The 22300-nt window shown below is 45.6% G+C and overlaps 1 pseudogene; it reads left to right on the top strand.

The window, feature by feature from the left end:
- Nucleotides 1-22300, top strand: part of LOC135543309 (peripheral plasma membrane protein CASK-like) — a 63593-nt pseudogene that overhangs the window by 32122 nt on the left and 9171 nt on the right.

Genomic DNA, 22300 nt, shown 5'->3' with positions numbered 1-22300 from the left:
GTGTTGGCTGCTGTCTCCAGCCACAAGTTTAACTCCTTCTACGGAGACCCACCAGAGGAGATGCCTGACTTCTCTGAAGACCCCACCTCCTCAGGTAAGACCCGCCCCTCTCCTCCTGTTGCCGTTCCCACGTCAACACCCAAGCCGAGCTGTGTCAGGGGAACGGATGTCATGGCAACAATCGCTTACGTGGTTTGTGTTGCTAGCTCATTGTCCCACGGGTTTTCATAGTTTTCTACAACTATAGCCAACTTCTGCGGTAACAGAAAAGGATTCTCATCATGTAAGACCGATAATGATGATTTGAGCTTTCTATCACTGTTGTAAGCTCCTCAACCTCAACCAAGCCTCAACGTTATCTCATTTCCTGGTAATCAGATGACAGATAGTCAGTAGCTGACCACACAGCCAATATAGTGTTCAGAACAGCAGTGGAACATTCAGGCCCTGGTCTCTGTGCTAGCCTCGGCCTTCTTATAAATCCCCCTGATTGCTGGGAAAAGGAAACAGAAGTGTCCAGGCTAGCGTTGCCCAATGCCCTCACTTCCCTGTCTCTGTCTCGGGGTGCCCTGTCACTCCCTATGGATATTATTAATGAGGGAACAAAGAGTCTATCTACTACCTGCCGCCCTCTCTGTCAAATAGTCTACTGCTCTGAATGCTATGCTTGTCAGATGTTCTCAGACCTAACAAAAGGGCTGTAATGTTGTGATAAGTGCGTGTCCCATGCCATCTGTTTTGTAGGTGTCGTTAGAGGCCTTTTTTAATAGGCTCTGTCTAAAATGGTCAAATGAAACGGTGCCCATCCTTCCCGTGCATGTGGGATTAAGGCGTGTAGCTGGGTCTGCACAACAGATGGTGTGACGTGGCCACTTTTCAGGATGAAAACATCTGACAGACTTTGGTAGAAAGCGGTACAGAGTCCAAGTGAGTCATAGAAAAAGCATTGGAGACAATATAGGTGATAGTCTGGTCTTCCTCTTATAAGACCAGACAGCCTCATTGTATCACTCTGCGTTTTGTGACTTTCTGCCCTTGTTTAAAAAAAGAACATGCTTTGGAATTCACTCTCCTGTGGGGTGTGGCTGTGTGTCTTTGAGACTTTAGCCAGATACCCACAGCTCCAGACTCTTCTAGAGTCAACACAGCCTCTGCTTTTTGCTGACTCTCTCTCTCCTGTTTTGCTCTCTGTCTGCCTTGTCTTTCATCCTTCCTGGCCTCCTCTTTTCTCTCTTTTTCTTGTCTGCTGAATCTTTCCTCTCTATTGTTTTCTCTGTGGTGGTGTTTCAATGCGGCGCTCTCTGTAGGACTGCTAGCCGCTGAAAGTAGGTATCCCCAGGTAGCTTCCTGGTGTGACATCATAACATCATCACCATCTATTAAACTACCCTCCCCCGTAGCACCCTTGATGACTCGCGTCCCAATACTCTAAAACAGCTTCCTTACCTATTTGGGGGATGAAACCGTATCTGACTCGGTGTCAGTTGATGGGGGTGAATTGAACTCCAAGCTGAGATGGACAGAAAGCCAATCAGAAGTATTGGGAAGTAGACTCTGTGCACATTGTGATGTCACTCACCACCGACAGCTAATGAGGTGGACGCGCGCCTGTACGGCTTCCATTTGATCCAATCACAATCGTTGTTAGTGGCGTGTGCAATCTGTACCTGTCATGGCCTTGGAGGACAAACTGAGTGTTCAGTCTTCAAACCTCTTTTTATGTGTGAAGTGTTTTTCTATGTTATACAAGCAGCATGGCAACTAACTTTAGTCTTCCATACAATCTCTAGATCCAGCCTTCACTAACCTGAACTAACCAATCACATGACCTGACCTCCATACCATTATCTTCATCCCATGTGATATGGTTTATTCCTTCCTTCCTGTCTAATCTGTCATATTGATGATGGGATGTACCTCTGTCCTGTTCTGCGTCTCTGTTGCTTTCGCTGCATGTAGCAGGTACTCTAGCCTGACACCTTCTGTTTCTAGCTGTGTCTCTGTGTGCGGTGTCTCTGTGTGCGGTGTCTCTGTGTGCGGTGTCTCTGTGTGCGGTGTCTCTGTGTGTGTGCGTGCAGTGTCTCTGTGTGTGTGTGCATGCGGTGTCTCTGTGTGTGTGTGTGTGTGCGTGCGGTATCTGTGTGTGTGTGTGCGGTGTCTCGTGTGTGTGCGGTGTTTCGTGTGTGTGCGGTGTCTCGTATGTGTGCGGTGTCTCGTGTGTGTGCGGTGTCTCATGTGTGCGGTGTCTGTGTGTGTGTATGCGGTGTCTCGTGTGTGTGTGTGTGTGCGGTGTCTCGTGTGTGCGGTGTCTCGTGTGTGTGTGTGTGCGTGGTGCCTCTGTGTGTGCGGTGTGTAAATGTATTTGTCCTTGTTGTGTGTTTTTTGTGTGTGTTAAATTTAAATATTTGTGTTTTTATGGTACTGGCTACTCATAATTGGTGTGTGTTTGCGTGTGTATATGTTATAACCTGTGTGTGTGTGTGTAGGGGCAGTATCCCAGGTGCTGGACAGCCTGGAGGAGATTCATGCTCTGACCGACTGCAGTGAGAAAGATCTGGACTTCTTACACAGCGTCTTCCAGGACCAACACCTACACACACTGCTGGACGTGAGTGGGCTACACACACACAGGTTCAGGTCAAGTCCACTAGGTGGCACTTTGACACAAGTAAAGAGACACACCACATTATTCATTGGGAAAATCATTTGGGAATGAAAATGCATTTTTATTTCTAAAGCAACATTTACTACAAAAAGTGTTATGTGAGGAGGGATATGTAAAGATGAGTGAATAATAATGGCTGTCTCCCCCTGGTGTTGCAGCTCTATGACCAGATCAACACCAGGTCGTCTCCTCAGATCAGGAACCCTCCCAGTGATGGAGTACAGAGAGCCAAAGAGGTGAGTGGCCTGGTCACGACATCAAGGTGGGACACCTCTTTTCTTCTGGGACTAGCGCTTGCTAAATACTTTATCTTGTTGTTTTGGTTAGTGTTTGGGGGTTTGTTACTGTTTTGTATTAAGTGTTGATGCACTTAATATGACATTGTACTTTCTCTCCCTCCTCTTATCCTGTAGGTACTGGAGACAATCTCCTGTTACCCTGACAACATGGAGGCCAAGGAACTCCGGAGGATCCTCACACAGCCACACTTCATGGTGGGCCATCTCCATCTCTGTGTGTGTGTGTGTGTGTGTGTGTGTGTGTGTGTGTGTGTGTGTGTGTGTGTGTGTGTGTGTGTGTGTGTGTGTGTGCGTGTGTGTGCGTGTGTGTGTGTGTGTGTGTGTGTGTGTGTGTGTGTGTAAACAAATGATCATGACTGGGTCAAGCTCCTTAATTTATCCACTATAGACCCCAGGGAGGGAGGGATCTGTTAGATTAGCAAGACTGAGGGGAGGGGCTGTCAGGGTTATGGGTGGGGCTAGTGAGGCTGCAGACATCCTGCTCCGCCCACCCAGCCCTAGCTGTTACTGCCAACAAAAGAACAGAATAAAAAAAGCTCCCTCTGCTTTTCCTAATTTTTCTCTCTCTGTTCTCCATCTCTTCTCTGGTGTCAGGTAGAGAGTTCTGCATTTTTAAGCTAATTTCCTCATGGAGCTGAGAGAACATTTAGGAGTTTTAAATCCAATTTCCTGCAATTCTATGTTTTTTGCCATAGCTAATGCTTGTTTTTTTTACTCAAACAACATCTATACTGCTAAATTAATTGTTTTTGGAATATTCCATTCTTCCTGACTACCTTACTTCCGGCGCCGACAGAGATGGCCGCCTCGCTTCGCGTTCCTAGGAAACTATGCAGTTTTTTTACGTGTTATTTCTTACATTAGTACCCCAGGTCATCTTAGGTTTCATTACATACAGTCGAGAAGAACTACTGTATATAAGATCAGCGTCAACTCACCATCAGTACGACCAAGAATATGTTTTTCGCGAAGCGGATCCTGTGTTCTGCCTTTCACCCAGGACAACGGAATGGATCGCATGCAGCGACCCAAAAAAACGACTCCGAAAAAGAGGGAAACGAGGCAGTTTTCTGGTCAGACTACGGAGACGGGCACATCGTGCCCCACTTCCTAGCATTCTTCTTGCCAATGTCCAGTCTCTTGACAACAAGGTTGATGAAATCCGAGCAAGGGTAGCATTCCAGAGGGACATCAGAGACTGTAACGTTCTGTGCTTCACGGAAACATGGCTCACTGGAGAGACGCTATCCGAAGCGGTGCAGCCAACGGGTTTCTCCACGCATCGCTCCGACAGAAACAAACACCTTTCTGGTAAGAAGAGGGGTGGGGGTGTATGCCTTATGGCTAACGAGGCATGGTGCGATGAAAGAAACATACAGGAACTCAAATCCTTCTGTTCACCTGATTTAGAATTCCTCACAATCAAATGTAGACCGCATTATCTACCAAGAGAATTATTTTAGATTATAATCACAGCCGTATATATCCCCCCCCAAGCAGACACATCGATGGCTCTGAACGAACTTTATTTAACTCTTTGCAAACTGGAAACCATTTATCCGGAGGCTGCATTCATTGTTGCTGGGGATTTTAACAAGGCAAATCTGAAAACAAGACTCCCTAAATTTTATCAGCATATCGATTGCGCAACCAGGGGCAGAAAAACCTTGGATCACTGTTACTCTAACTTCCGCGACGCATATAAGGCCCTGCCCCGCCCCCCTTTCGGAAAAGCTGACCACGACTCCATTTTGCTGATACCTGCCTACAGACAAAAACTAAAAAAAGAAGCTCCCACGCTGAGGTCTGTCCAACGCTGGTCCGACCAAGCTGACTCCACACTCCAAGACTGCTTCCATCACGTGGACTGGGACATGTTTCGTATTGCGTCAGATAACAACATTGACGAATACGCTGATTCGGTGTGCGAGTTCATTAGAACGTGCGTTGAAGATGTCGTTCCCATAGCAACGATTAAAACATTCTCTAACCAGAAACCGTTGATTGATGGCAGCATTCGCGTGAAACTGAAAGCGCGAACACTGCTTTCAATCAGGGCAAGGTGTCTGGTAACATGGCTGAATACAAACAGTGCAGCTATTCCCTCCGTAAGGCTATCAAACAAGCTAAGCGTCAGTACAGAGACAAAGTAGAATCTCAATTCAACGGCTCAGACACAAGAGGCATGTGGCAGGGTCTACAGTCAATCACGGACTACAGGAAGAAATCCAGCCCAGTCACGGACCAGGATGTCTTGCTCCCAGGCAGACTAAATAACTTTTTTGCCCGCTTTGAGGACAATACAGTGCCACTGACATGGCCTGCAACGGAAACATGTGGTCTCTCCTTCACTGCAGCCGAGGTGAGTAAAACATTTAAACGTGTTAACCCTCGCAAGGCTGCAGGCCCAGACGGCATCCCCAGCCGCGCCCTCGGAGCATGCGCAGACCAGCTGGCTGGTGTGTTTACGGACATATTCAATCAATCCCTATACCAGTCTGCTGTTCCCAAATGCTTCAAGAGGGCCACCATTGTTCCTGTTCCCAAGAAAGCTAAGGTAACTGAGCTAAATGACTACCGCCCCGTAGCACTCACTTCAGTCATCATGAAGTGCTTTGAGAGACTAGTCAAGGACCATATCACCTCCACCCTACCTGACACCCTAGACCCACTCCAATTTGCTTACCGCCCAAATAGGTCCACAGACGATGCAATCTCAACCACACTGCACACTGCCCTAACCCATCTGGACAAGAGGAATACCTATGTGAGAATTCTGTTCATCGACTACAGCTCGGCATTCAACACCATAGTACCCTCCAAGGTCGTCATCAAGCTCGAGACCCTGGGTCTCGACCCCGCCCTGTGCAACTGGGTACTGGACTTCCTGACGGGCCGCCCCCAGGTGGTGAGGGTAGGTAACAACATCTCCTCCCCGCTGATCCTCAACACTGGGGCCCCACAAGGGTGCGTTCTGAGCCCTCTCCTGTACTCCCTGTTCACCCACGACTGCGTGGCCACGCACGCCTCCAACTCAATCATCAAGTTTGCGGACGACACAACAGTGGTAGGCTTGATTACCAACAACGACGAGACGGCCTACAGGGAGGAAGTGAGGGCCCTCGGAGTGTGGTGTCTGGAAAATAACCTCACACTCAACGTCAACAAAACTAAGGAGATGATTGTGGACTTCAGGAAACAGCAGAGGGAACACCCCCCTATCCACATCGATGGAACAGTAGTGGAGAGAGTAGCAAGTTTTAAGTTCCTCGGCATACACATCACAGACAGCATCGTGAAGAAGGCGCAGCAGCGCCTCTTCAACCTCAGGAGGCTGAAGAAATTCAGCTTGTCACCAAAAGCACTCACAAACTTCTACAGATGCACAATCGAGAGCATCCTGGCGGGCTGTATCACTGCCTGGTACGGCAACTGCTCCGCCCTCAACCGTAAGGCTCTCCAGAGGGTAGTGAGGTCTGCACAACGCATCACCGGGGGCAAACTACCTGCTCTCCAGGACACCTACACCACCCGATGTTACAGGAAGGCCATAAAGATCATCAAGGACATCAACCACCCGAGCCACTGCCTGTTCACCCCGCTATCATCCAGAAGGCGAGGACAGTACAGGTGCATCAAAGCTGGGACCGAGAGACTGAAAAACAGCTTCTATCTCAAGGCCATCAGACTGTTAAACAGCCACCACTAACATTGAGTGGCTGCTGCCAACACACTGACACTGACTCAACTCCAGCCACTTTAATAATGGGAATTGATGGGAAATGATGTAAATATATCACTAGCCACTTTAAACAATGCTACCTTATATAATGTTACTTACCCTACATTATTCATCTCATATGCATACGTATATACTGTACTCTATATCATCGACTGCATCCTTATGTAATACATGTATCACTAGCCACTTTAACTTCTTGAAACTCCCCAAACCGGATCCGGGTTTGTGACTAAGCCTCAGGCTCATTAGCATAACGCAACGTTAACGATTTCTGAAAATCGCAAATAAAATTAAAATAATGCGTTTGCTCTCAAGCTTAGCCTTTTCTTAACAACACTGTCATCTCAGATTTTCAAAATATGCTTTTGAACCATAGAAATTGACTAATTTGTGTAAGAGTATGCAAAGCTAGCATAGCATTTTGTGTAGCATGTAGCACGCAACATTTTCACAAAAGCCAGATAACCAAATAAATAAAATCATTTACCTTTGAAGAGCTTCTGATGTTTTCAATGAGGAGACTCCCAGCCACATACCAAATGCTGTTTCCTGAAAGCGTCTGTGTAGGAGAAATCGTTCCGTTTTCTACATTGCGCCTGGCTACTGCAGTCACCTACAACGTGAAACTTTTTCCGGATTAACTACATAATATCGACCGAAACATGGCAAACGTTGTTTGGAATCAATCCTCAAGGTGTTTTTTCACATATCTCTTCATTGACATGCAGTTCGTGGAAGCTTGCTTCTCTCTCTGTGCCCCATGGAAAAATACTGGCAGGTGACTTTTGCGCACCAATTTCGGCGCAGGACACCGGGCGGACACGTGGTAAATGTGGTCTCTTATGGTCAATCTTCCAACGATCTGCCTACAAATACGTCACAATGCTGCAGACACCTTGGGGAAACGACAGAAAGGGCAGACTCATTCCTCTTGCGTTCACAGCCATATAAGGAGATCATGAAAGACAGAGCCTCAAAAATCCTTGTCATTTCCTGGATGCCAAGTCATCTTGGTTTTGCCTGAAGCTCACGTTAAAGGGCACGCACAGAGAAGATATTTGTATTTCTGGACACGTCAGAGTGTTTTCTTTTAATTATATGCATAGTCGAGCATCTTTTTGTGACAAAATATCTTGTTTAAAACGGGAACGTTTTTCTTCCAAAAATGAAATAGCGCCACCATAAGTGTAAGAGGTTAACTATGCCACTTTGTTTACATACTCATCTCATATGTATATACTGTACTCGATACCATCTGTATCTTGCCTATGCTGCTCTGTACCATCACTCATTCATATATCCTTATGTACATATTCTTTATCTCCCTTACACTGTGTATAAGACAGTAGTTTAGGAATTGTTAGTTAGATTACTTGTTGGTTATTACTGCATTGTCGGAACTAGAAGCACAAGCATTTCGCTACACTCGCATTAACATCTGCTAACCATGTGTATGTGACAAATAAAATTTGATTTGATTATCTAGCTTTTATTTTGGTGATCAGTTGTTCTCAAAGACTATAATGTAAAAAATATATTGGTGCATTACCTTTTCTAAATACTTTATCTGTTTTTCGTCTGAACTTTTTCCATCACGAGAATGTATTTGGACTTCGGTGAGCCTAAAACATGCTTTGGTGCCCCAAGGATTTCACTGGCAGAAAGATCTGTGCTTGTCTGTTACAGTTTAAGCTGAAATATGTAACTTTTGGGCGACCTGACCAAATTCACATAGAAATGTTAGTTATAGATCTGTCATTCTCATTGAAAGCAAGTCTAAGAAGCGTTACATCTGTTCTATGTGCACGATTTCTATGCTTCCAATTCAAGAGTTTCGTGTTTGCATCTTTTACTTTAGTTTTTTTACACCAGCTTCAAACAGCCATTTTTGGTTATTGAAAATATATTTCAGTGGTTTAGATGGTACAATGATTCTCCAGACTATACTTTCTTGTTTTGTCACATAAACTGAAATTAGGCGAACTATTCGAACTTTAGCAACCAGGAAATGATTTGTGCATAGTGCACCTTTTTAAAGCTGAGTTGTGTTTGGTTCTCCATCTTCTTACCTAAGTCTCTGACCCACAGGGTGTTTCTGTACTGACATCTCAACGCTAGAGCCCTCTGCTTTTTGCTCAGCCTACAGACAGACACAGTGGCCTGGATATAAAGAAGGGGGGGTCCCCCTTCCCTGGTGACCAAGATAAAAAAGAATGTATATCCCATCTGGATACAAGTCTTTTTATGTAGACCCAGTCGTAGTTTTCCCAGTCCTTTAGTCACTCATGTTTCATTTAGGAAGACCAAGCAAATACGTCTTAAGTAGAAACCAGCTAACACTGTTACACACTTTCAATAAGCCACGTGTGACCAATAATACAGTGTGAATTTAGTTAGTGCCTTGTGCGCCCCCTGTTGTTTAAAAGGCCATATTACACACTCATTGTCTGCTGTAGATGTCTGTGTGAGGGTGTGTCTTATTGTGTGTGTGTGTGTGTGTGTGTGTGTGTGTGTGTGTGTGTGTGTGTGTGTGTGTGTAGGCCTTGCTCCAGACCCATGACGTGGTGGCCCATGAGGTGTACAGTGACGAGGCTCTGAGGGTGACCCCCCCGCCCACCTCACCCTACCTGAACGGAGATTCTCCCGAGAGCACCAACGGGGACATGGACCTGGAGAACGTGACTCGAGTACGCCTGGTTCAGTTCCAGAAGAACACTGATGAACCTATGGTACGACACACACAAACACCAACCACACACATTTACTGAGTCTTCAAATTTGACCTTTCACGCTTGACCTCTTCAGGGCATCACTCTGAAGATGAACGATCTGAACCACTGCATCGTGGCCCGTATCATGCACGGAGGAATGATCCACAGACAAGGTACAGTACACTTTTGGAATATGCCGTACACCTGACCACAAACAAACCCACATTCACCCTCTGTCTTCTTGTAGGTACGCTGCATGTCGGCGATGAGATCAGAGAGATCAACGGGATCAGCGTTGCCAATCAGACCGTAGAACAGCTCCAGAAGATGCTGGTGTGTTGTCCAATCAGATTTTCTCGTTCTCACCATTGTCCAATCGGCTGGTTTTGTCTTTACACAGTACTACGGTACGTGTGTATCAGTGGAAGGCTCTTATTGGTTGTGATCATTTGATGATAATGTTGTGTCCCCACAGAGGGAAATGCGAGGGAGTGTTACCTTTAAGATCGTACCCAGCTACCGGTCACAGTCCATGTCTTGCGAGGTATGGACCGATTCTCTTGTGTCTCTAGAAAATCAGGTAAATGAGGTAAAGAAGCGTTCTATTCTTCAGTTATAAGTCATTTTTTGTTGGGATGTTTTTCACGTTTTTTTGTTCATGTGTGTCTGCAGAAAGAGTCCCCCGACCTATCCAGACAGTCGCCAGCGAACGGCCATGCTAGTGTCACTAGCTCCATCCTGGTGAGGAGCTGTGGCTCGATATCACTTCTTTCAGATGAATCTATGGTGCTGTATTAGATGTGTGTTAACTCTGTGTGTGCTTGTAGGATCTGCCCTCTACCATCCAGCCTAAAGGACGACAGGTGAGAGCTATAGACTTCCCTGACTCCTCCTCTCCCTCTCTTCTCTGATGTCTGACTCCTCCTTTCACATGGCTTTCTCTAGACCAGGGACACCATTTGCTTGTTTTTGTGTGTGTGGACTCGAATGTGTGTGTACATGTCTGTGTGTGCGTGTACGTCTGTGTGTGCGTGTACGTCTGTGTGTGCGTGTACGTCTGTGTGTACGTCTGTGTGTGCGTGTACGTCTGTGTGTGCGTGTACGTCTGTGTGTGCGTGTACGTCTGTGTGTGCGTGTACTGTGTGTGCGTGTACGTGTGTGTGTGCGTGTACGTCTGTGTGTGCGTGTACGTCTGTGTGTGCGTGTGTGTGTGTGTGTGTACGTGTGTGTGTGTGTGTGTGTGTGTGTGTGTGTACATCTGCGTGTAAGTCTGTGCGTGTGTATAAATCTGTGTATGTGTTAAACATCATTTGGATCCATGTCATCTTAAATAACCCCTGCATGTATTAAAGGGATACTTCGTGATTTTGGCAATGAAGCCCTTTATCTACTTCCCCAGAATCAGTGGAACTTGTGGATACCATTTGTATGTCTCTGCATGCAGTTTGAAGGAAGTTGCTTACTAGCGCTAGCGAAGTTGCTAACAAGTGTTGGCATTAGCATTGGCTCACATAAATACCTCCAACTTCCTTCATATGATATCCATGACTGTGGAGAAGTAGATAAAGAGCCTCATTGCAAAGTCTCCCTGTCGTAGCCTGTCTCCCTGTCGTAGCCCGTCCTCCTCACTCTCTCACCTCCTTTGTCAATGTCCCGTATGTTTTCTACTGCATGATGTGTGTGTGATGCTCTCAACCCCCTAGATCTCCAGACCTGTCATCAAGGACAAAATGTCCATCAAGGTAAGATCTCTCAGTGGATCCAAGTAGCAGTAGATCCCATGCAGTATGTCCCTCATTGTAGTTCTTGTAGATCCAACATTAGCTGACGTCCATAATCCCCCTCCATTAAAATGGTTGGTCGTTTGCGCGTAAGATGTAGCCAATCGGGGGCAAACAGAACGATTAAAATGGTAAAGCTTTCTTTGATGTTCCCATATTTGCTTTCTCTTTTTCGCCCGACTCTTCTTCTTCCCTCCTCCGCCTCTTTGCTTCTTGTTTACTTTGTCGATTGTGGCCATTTCGACCAATCAGTGTCCCAGCTCTCGTCAGGAGCTTGATCAATCAAAATCACCTCTTTCCTCCATACATCCAGCTTGATCAATCAGTCCTATTCCCTCCCAGATCACCGGGCCTAACCAATCACATTCCTCGGTTTCCTCCCTCAGATCTACGTGCGCGCCCAGTTTGAGTACGACCCCGCCAAGGATGACCTCATTCCCTGTAAGGAGGCCGGGATCCGCTTCCGGGTGGGTGACATCATCCAGATCATCAGTAAGGACGACCACAACTGGTGGCAGGGCAAGCTGGAGAACACTAAGAACGGAACCGCAGGGCTCATACCGTCACCAGAACTACAGGAGTGGTGAGGACAGAACTAGAGGTCGACCGATTATGATTTTTCAACGCTGATACCGATTATTGGAGGACCAAAAAAGACAATACCGATTAATCGGACAATTTTTTTGGGGGGGGGGTGTAATGATGACAATTACAATAATACTGAATTAACACTTATTTTAACTTAATATAATACATCAATAAAATCAATTTAGCCTCAAGTAAATAATGAAACATGTTCAATTTGGTTTAAATAATGCAAAAACAAAGCGTCGGAGAAGAAAGTGCAATATGTGCCATGTAAGAAAGCTAACGTTTCAGTTCCTTGCTCAGAACATGAGAACATATGAAAGCTGGTGGTTCCTTTTAACATGGGTCTTCAATATTCCCAGGTAAGATGTTTTAGGTTGTAGTTATTATAGGAATTCTAGGACTATTTCCCTCTATACCATTTGTATTTCACTAACCTTTGACTATTAGATGTTCTTATGGGCACTTTAGTATTGCCAGTGTAACAGTATAGCTTCCGTCCTCGCTCCTCCCTGGGCTCGAACCAGCAACACAACGACAACAGCCACCATCGACGCAGCTTTACCCATGCAGAGCAAGGGGAACAACTACTAGAAGGCCCAGAGCGAGTGACGTTTGAAACGATATTAGAGCGCGCTAACTAGCTAGACATTTAACTTCGGTTACACTAGCCTCATCTCGGGAGTTGATAGGCTTGAAGTCATAAACAGTGGAATGCTTGACGCACAACGAAGAGCTGCTGACAAAACGCAAATAAAGTGCTGTTTGAATGAATGTTTACGCACCTGCTTCTGCCTACCACCGCTCAGTCAGATACTTAGATACTTGTATGCTCAGTCAGATTACCCTGAACAGGCAGTTAACCCACTGTTCCTAGGCCGTCATTGAAAATAAGAAGCTGTTCTTAACTGACCTGCCTAGTTAAATAAAGGTTAAAAAAATATATATATGCAACGTAGGACATGCTAGATAATATCTAGTAATATCATCAAGCATGTGTAGTTAACTAGTGATTATGATTGATTGTTTTTTATAAGATAAGTTTAATGCTAGCTAGCAACTTACCTTGGCTTACTGCATTCGCGTAACAGGCAGTCTTCTTGTGGGGTGCAATGAGAGAGAGGCAGGTCGTTATTGTGTTGGACTAGTTAACTGTAAGGTTGCAAGATTGGATCCCCCGAGCTGACAAGGTGAAAATTTGTCGTTCTGCCCCTGAACAAGGCAGTTAACCCACCGTTCCTAGGCATTGAAAATAAGAATGTGTTCTTAACTGACTTGTTTAGTTAAATAAAGGTATAAAAAAACGCCAAATCTGCGCCCAAAAATACCCATTTCCGATTGTTATGAAAACTTGAAATCGGCCCTAATTAATCGGCCATTCCGATTAATCGGCCGACCTCTAGACAGAACCCATGGAACCCATACTGTAAAACCCAGCAGGGTTGGTGCTTCCGTTCCAATTCCATTTCCAATTCAGGAAGTGGATTGAAATTACAATGCAAGAATTGCAAAAAATCCTCATAGAAAAATATGCAGTGCTTTTCCCAAATGTTAAGCAGAAATTTGACTCAATCTCTGGTCTTTGGTTTTGAGGGCCGTTACCACAGAATTAAAATAACTAGGAGTAATCAGGGAAGTATCTTTTATTTTCTTACATTTTACTAACCCCCCCCCCCAGGCGTGTGGCGTGTATAGCCATGGAGAAGACTAAGCAGGAGCAGCAGGCCAGCTGTACCTGGTTTGGCAAGAAGAAGAAACAGTACAAAGACAAGTACCTGGCCAAGCACAACGCAGGTACACACACACACACAGCATGTTTTAATAATACAATCAGAAACCAATTCTTTATTCTGTGGAACCGTGTGTGTAAAAGTGTTTGGCTTGACATGTTGGCTATAAGATATTCCAAGTGTTCCAGATGTTTCCGTTGTATTTTATACTGTATAATGCATTCAGATGTTATATCCCAGATATTCTCTTGCAGCTTTATCACTGGCCAAAATATAGTCTCAATTCGGAATTGACTATTTTTGTTATTGTATAATAAAGACATATTCCCGGTCTGTAGAGCTAAATGCTTAGCTTACTACTGTTCTGTCTGTGGAATGGTTTCCAACTGAATCTGACTAATGCTGCATGTTCTTCCCCCAGAACAGGCCCCTTTCCTCTCTAAACGTTGTCTCAATGTTGACTCAATGTTACATGTCTAACTCTCCTGCCATTAACAACCTGGCCACCGAGTCCAAGCTATGAACTTTAATGTTTTTATTTGACCTTTTCTTCTATTAACCCTCCCCTCCCTCCTTCCCTCTGTTCTGTCCATCTTTCATGCGTCTCTTACCCAATGGCTTGGCTGCATGTAAGTAACTCTGAATGATGCCCAACGATGCCCTCCTCCGTTTCTCTCCCTCTATCCTCTACTTTATTCACGCTATTTTCCTTGTTTGACGTCAGTCCACAGTTTGAACTTCTGTCTCGCTGTTTCATTTGTTCTTCCTCGTTTTATGTGTCCTGGTTTGTCCGTCTCTCACAGACCTGAAGTATTGAATTTGTGATGTAAAATAATTCCAATCACACGTAGGCCCTTTAGATGGCAAAAACAAACCGCAATCTTTTTCACACTGTTATCAGTAAACTTATTTCAGCGATCCATTCTTTATTTAAGCCCATTCATTTGATTCACCTTCCTGTGCTGTGCACTACAGACGACCCCCTTCCATTGTGTCTGTGTTCCATTATTCCTATGGCTCTCAGTGAACATCTCTAATGCCTTTCACCTTCTCTGTTTCAGTGTTTGACCAACTAGACCTGGTCACGTATGAAGAGGTGGTCAAACTGCCTGCATTCAAGAGGAAAACGCTTGTTTTGTTGGGTACGTTAGACAGATGGTTCTTAGGTAGTGTTAACTAGAGGTCGACCGATTATGATTTTTCAACGCCGATACCGATTATTGGAGGACCAAAAAAAGCCGATATCGATTTTTAGCAGACAATTTTTTTTATTTGTAATAATGACAATTACTACAATACTGAATGAACACTTATTTTAACTTAATATAATACATCAATAAAATCAATTTAGCCTCAAATAAATAATGAAACATGTTCAATTTGGTTTAAATAATGCAAAAACAAAGTGTTGGAGAAGAAAGTAAAAGTGCAATATGTGCCATGTAAAAAAACGAACGTTTAAGTTCCTTGCTCAGAACATGAGAACATATGAAAGCTGGTGGTTCCTTTTAACATGAGTCTTCAATATTCCCAGGTAAGTAGTTTTAAGTTGTAGTTATTAAAGGAATTATAGGACTATTTCCCTCTATACCATTTGGATTTCATATACCTTTGACTATTGGATATTCTTATAGGCACTTTAGTATTGCCAGTGTAACAGTATAGCTTCCGTCCCTCTCCACGTCCCTACCTGGGCTCGAACCAGGAACACATCGACAACAACCACACTCGAAGCATCGTTTACCCATCGCTCCACAAAATCCGTGTCCCTTGCAGAGCAAGGGGAATAACTACTCCAAGTCCCAGAGCGAGTGACGTCACCAATTGAAACGCTATTAGCTCGCACCCCGCTAACTAGCTAGCCATTTCACATCGGTTACACCAGCCTAATCTCAGGAGTTGATAGGCTTGAAGTCATAAACAGCTCAATGCTTGAAGCATTGTGAAGAGCTGCTGGCTAACGCACGAAAGTGCTGTTTGAATGAATGCTTACGAGCCTGCTGCTGCCTACCATTGCTCAGTCAGACTGCTTTATCAAATATCAAATCATAGACTTAATTATAACATAATAACACACAGAAATACGAGCCTTAGGTCATTAATATGGTCAAATCCATCATTTCAAACAAAACGTTTATTCTTTCAGTGAAATACTATCTTGGAAATTTCCTGTATTACCAAATCATGAGAGAGCAAAACACACACAAGTCAGAGTTATCATAAAGTCTATCTTTAATTATATGAGCTTCACCATAGCCCTGTGACTCTCAGATCAATTCAGTGTCCATAAATTAATTCTCTGAGAGTGCTTACAAAACAGTTCCTAGTAACATTTATAGCCAAGACACACATAGCCAGACAGCATTGGCTATAAATTATCGTTCAGTTTGGTCTCCTAAACCGAAGTTCTTATCTCGTTCTTGGTACCACTTAGAACCAAAACATTACCTCATCCAATGGCATATCAATTGTCAATTCGAGACACTCCCATCAAAAATACAATCCCTCCTGGACAAGCTCAGGGAGAGAAGAGTGAGCCTCTAGGTCAAGATAAGGGCAACCTCAGAGGGAACATACAATGGTTCTAGACACTGCCATCCTTCTCTCCCCAATGGGAAAAGTAGGGAGTGACTGGCACACAGATATTGTGGAGCCAAGAGATAATTGGTTCCCCCTCAATCATCCCTTCACATGGTTTAAAAGTTACGTTTACATATGAAGACAAGCCTGACCTCTCCGCTCTCTGGGGCCCAAGTAACCTTTTCCCACATAAGCATACGTATGAAAATTGATAAAAACATATTTATCAATGTTACCTAAATAATTCTGATTCTACTACCACAATACGTAATCGTTCCGTATTTTATCTAATGGGTAGCATTCCTAAGTCTAAATATTGCTGTTACATTGTACAACCTTCAATGTTGTGTCCTAATTATGTACAATTCTGGTAAATTAATTACGGTCTTTGTTAGAAATAAATGGACTTCATACAGTTCGCAACGAGCCAGGTGGCCCAAACTGCTGCATATACCCTGACTGCTTGCACAGAATTTCCCTAGTTATAAGAAATTCATGTTAGCAGGCAATATTAACTAAATATGCAGGTTTAAAAAATATATACTTGTGTATTGATTTTAAAGAAAGGCATTAATGTTTATGGTTAGGTTTGGTGCAACTACAGTGCTAAATCCTCACCCATTTGGCGAAGTAGGCTGTGAATCGATGAGAAATTAACAGGCAACGCATCGATTATATGCAATGCAGGACACGCGAGATAAACTAGTAATATCATCAACCATGTGTAGTTACCTAGTGATTATGTGAAGATTGATTGTTTTTTTAGAGTTTAATGCTAGCTAGCAACTTACCTTGGCTTCTTGCTGCCCTCGCGTAACAGGTAGTCAGCCTGCCACACAGGCTCCTCATGGAGTGCAATGTAAGGCAGGTGATTAGAGCGTTGGACGAGTAACCTGAACATTGCAAAAACGAATACCCGAGTTGATAAGGTAAAAATCTGTCGTTCTGCCCCTGAACAAGGCAGTTAACCCACTGTTCCTAGGCCGTTATTGAAAATAAGAATCTTATTTTGGTATTATCTTACTTCTTATTAACTGACTTGCCTAGTTAAATAAAGGTATAATAATAATAATCGGCCAAATCGGTGTCCAAAAATACCGATTTCCGATTGTTATGAAAACTTGAAATTGTCCCTAATTCATCATCCATTCCGATAAATCGTTCGACCTATAGTGTTAACTAAAGGGGAACAGTTGACAACACATTATTTAACGTCTCTGTCTCATTGTCTTATGTGTGTCTCTCTTCCCAGGGGCCCATGGAGTTGGCAGGAGGCACATCAAGAACACACTCATCACTAAGCACCCAGACCGATTTGCCTACCCCATTCCTCGTAAGAGACCTACTACCACTGTTACTACCACCACTACTACCACTACCACTGTTACTACCACCACTACGACCACTGCTACTGCCACTACCACCGCTACTACCACCGCTACTACCACTACCACCGCTACTACTATTACACCTACTACTACCACCACTACTACCACCGCTACTACTATTACCACCGCTACTACCACTACCACTGTTACTACCACCACTACTACCACTGTTACTACTACCACTACGACCACTGCTACTGCCACTACCACCACTACTACCACTACCACCGCTACTACCACCGCTACTACCACTACCACCGCTACTACCACTACCACCGCTACTACTATTACACCTACTACTACCACCACTACTACCACCGCTACTACTATTACCACCGCTACTACTATTACCACCGCTACTACCACTACCACCGCTACTACCACTACCACCGCTACTACTAACTACTACTACCACCGCTACTACTATTACACCTACTACTACCACTACCACCGCTACTACTACCACCGCTACTACTACTACCACCGTGACTACTACTACCACCGCTACTACTATTACACCTACTACTACCACCACTACTACTACTACCACTACCACCACTACTACCACCGCTACTACCACTACCACCGCTACTACTATTACACCTACTACTACTACTACTACCACTACCACCACTACTACCACCGCTACTACCACTACCACCGCTACTACCACTAACACCGCTACTACTACTACCACCGCGACTACTACTACCACCGCTACTACTATTACACCTACTACTACTACTACCATTACTACATCCACTACTGCCACTGCTACTACCGCAACTACCACTACTACCACCGCTACTACCACTACCACCGCTACTACCATGACCACCGCGACTACTACTACCACCGCTACTACTGCCACTACCACTGCTACCACCTCTCCCACCGCTACAACCACTACCACTACCACTGTTACTACCACCACTACTACCACTGTTACTACTACCACTACCACCGCTACTACCACTACCACCGCTACTACCACTACCACCGCTACTACCACTACCACCGCTACTACTATTACACCTACTACTACCACCACTACTACCACCGCTACTACTACTACCACCGCTACTACCACTACCACCGCTACTACCACTAACACCGCTACTACTAATTACTACTACCACCGCTACTACTATTACACCTACTACTACCACTACCACCGCTACTACTACCACCGCTACTACTACTACCACCGCGACTACTATTACACCTACTACTACTACTACTACCACTACCACCACTACTACCACCGCTACTACTATTACCACCGCTACTACCACTACCACTGTTACTACCACCACTACTACCACTGTTACTACTACCACTACGACCACTGCTACTGCCACTACCACCACTACTACCACTACCACCGCTACTACCACCGCTACTACCACTACCACCGCTACTACCACTACCACCGCTACTACTATTACACCTACTACTACCACCACTACTACCACCGCTACTACCACTACCACCGCTACTACCACTACCACCGCTACTACCACTAACACCGCTACTACTAACTACTACTACCACCGCTACTACTATTACACCTACTACTACCACTACCACCGCTACTACTACCACCGCTACTACTACTACCACCGTGACTACTACTACCACCGCTACTACTATTACACCTACTACTACCACCACTACTACTACTACCACTACCACCACTACTACCACCGCTACTACCACTACCACCGCTACTACTATTACACCTACTACTACTACTACTACCACCACCGCTACTACCACTAACACCGCTACTACTACTACCACCGCGACTACTACTACCACCGCTACTACTATTACACCTACTACTACTACTACCATTACTACATCCACTACTGCCACTGCTACCACCGCTACTACCACTACCACCGCTACTACCATGACCACCGCGACTACTACTACCACCGCTACTACTGCCACTACCACTGCTACCACCTCTCCCACCGCTACAACCACTACCACTACCACTGTTACTACCACCACTACTACCACTGTTACTACTACCACTACCACCGCTACTACCACTACCACCGCTACTACCACTACCACCGCTACTACCACTACCACCGCTACTACTATTACACCTACTACTACCACCACTACTACCACCGCTACTACTACTACCACCGCTACTACCACTACCACCGCTACTACTAATTACTACTACCACCGCTACTACTATTACACCTACTACTACCACTACCACCGCTACTACTACCACCGCTACTACTACTACCACCGCTACTACTATTACACCTACTACTACTACTACCATTACTACATCCACTACTGCCACTGCTACTACCGCAACTACCACTACTACCACCGCTACTACCACTACCACCGCTACTACCATGACCACCGCGACTACTACTACCACCGCTACTACTGCCACTACCACTGCTACCACCTCTCCCACCGCTACAACCACTACCACTACTACCACTACCACTGTTACTACCACCACTACTACCACTGTTACTACTACCACTACCACCGCTACTACCACTACCACCGCTACTACCACTACCACCGCTACTACTATTACACCTACTACTACCACCACTACTACCACCGCTACTACTACTACCACCGCTACTACCACTACCACCGCTACTACCACTAACACCGCTACTACTAATTACTACTACCACCGCTACTACTATTACACCTACTACTACCACTACCACCGCTACTACTACCACCGCTACTACTACTACCACCGTGACTACTACTATTACACCTACTACTACTACTACTACCACTACCACCACTACTACCACCGCTACTACCACTAACACCGCTACTACTACTACCACCACGACTACTACTACCACCGCTACTACTATTACACCTACTACTACTACTACTACCATTACTACATCCACTACTGCCACTGCTACTACCGCAACTACCACTACTACCACCGCTACTACCACTACCACCGCTACTACCACGACCACCGCGACTACTACTACCACTGCGACTACGACCACCGCTACGACCACCACTACCACTGCTACCACCTCTCCCACCGCTACAACCACTACCACTACTACCACTACCACTGTTACTACCACCATTACTACTACCACTACGACCACTGCTACTGCCACTACCACCGCTACTACCACTACCACCGCTACTACCACTACCACCGCTACTACCACTACCACCGCTACTACCACTACCACCGCTACTACCACTACCACCGCTACTACTATTACACCTACTACTACCACCACTACTACCACCGCTACTACCACTACCACCGCTACTACCACTACCACCGCTACCAATATTACACCTACTACTACTACCATTACTACATCCACTGCTACTACCGCAACTACCACTACTACCACCGCTACTACCACTACCACCACGACCACCGCGACTACTACTACCACCACTACTACCACTACCACCACCACTACTACCACTACCACCACTACTACAACCACCAATACTACCACTACCACCACCACTACTACCACCACTACTACTACTACTACTACTACCGCTACTACCACCACCGCTACAACTACCACCACGACTACTACCACTGCTACTAATACCACCACTACTACTGCTACTACCACTACGACTACCGCTACCTCCACTACTGCCACCGCTACTACCACCACTACTACCGCAACTACCACCACCACTACTACTGCCACGACCACCGATACTACCACCGATACCACTACTACCACCACAACTACCACTACCACCACCACCGCTGCTACTACTACTACCACCGCTGCTACTACTACTACCACCGCTACTACTACTACCACCACCGCTACTACCACTACCACCACAACTACCACTACCACCACCACAACTACCACTACCACCACCACTACTACTACCACCACTACTACTGCCAGGACCACCGATACTACCACTACCACCGATACCACCACTACTACCGCTGCTACTACTACTACCACCAATACTACTACCGTTACCACCACCACTACTACCGTTACCACCACCACTACTACCGCTACCATCACCACTACTACCGCTACCACCGCTACTACTACCACCGCTACTACTACTACTACCGCTACCACCTCTACTACCACCGCTATGACCACTACTACCACCGCTATTACCACTACCACCACCGCTACTACCACCGCTACTGCCAGTACTACCACTACTACCACCGCTACTACTACTACTACCGCTACCACCTCTACTACCACCGCTATTACCACTACCACCACCGCTACTACCACCGCTACTGCCACTACCACCACCGCTACTACCACCGCTACTATCACCGCTATTACCACTACTACCACCACTACTAACACCGCTACTACCACCACTACTGCCACCGCTACCTCCACTACTGCCACCGCTACTACCACTACTAATACCACTACCACTACTACCACGACTACTGCCACTACCACCGCTACTACTAATACTACCACCGCTCCTGCCACTACTACCATCGCTACCGCCGCTACTACCACTACCAGCACCACAACTACCACTACTACTACCACTACGACCACCACCACTACTACTACCACCACCACTACTACCACCGCTACGACCACCACTACTACTGCCACTACCACTGCTACCACCTCTCCCACCGCTACAACCACTACCACTACTCCCACCACGACTACCACCGCTACTGCCACTACTACCATCGCTACTAGCACCACTACGACCACTACTGGCACCGCTACTACCACTACTGCCACTACCACCACTACCACTACCACTGCTACTACCACCACTACCGCTG

Source organism: Oncorhynchus masou, chromosome 7, assembly GCF_036934945.1.
Source record: "Oncorhynchus masou masou isolate Uvic2021 chromosome 7, UVic_Omas_1.1, whole genome shotgun sequence".
NCBI classification, from domain to species: domain Eukaryota; kingdom Metazoa; phylum Chordata; class Actinopteri; order Salmoniformes; family Salmonidae; genus Oncorhynchus; species Oncorhynchus masou.
Note: the sequence above shows the minus strand (reverse complement) of the source record. Positions and strands in the feature narration are given on the sequence as shown.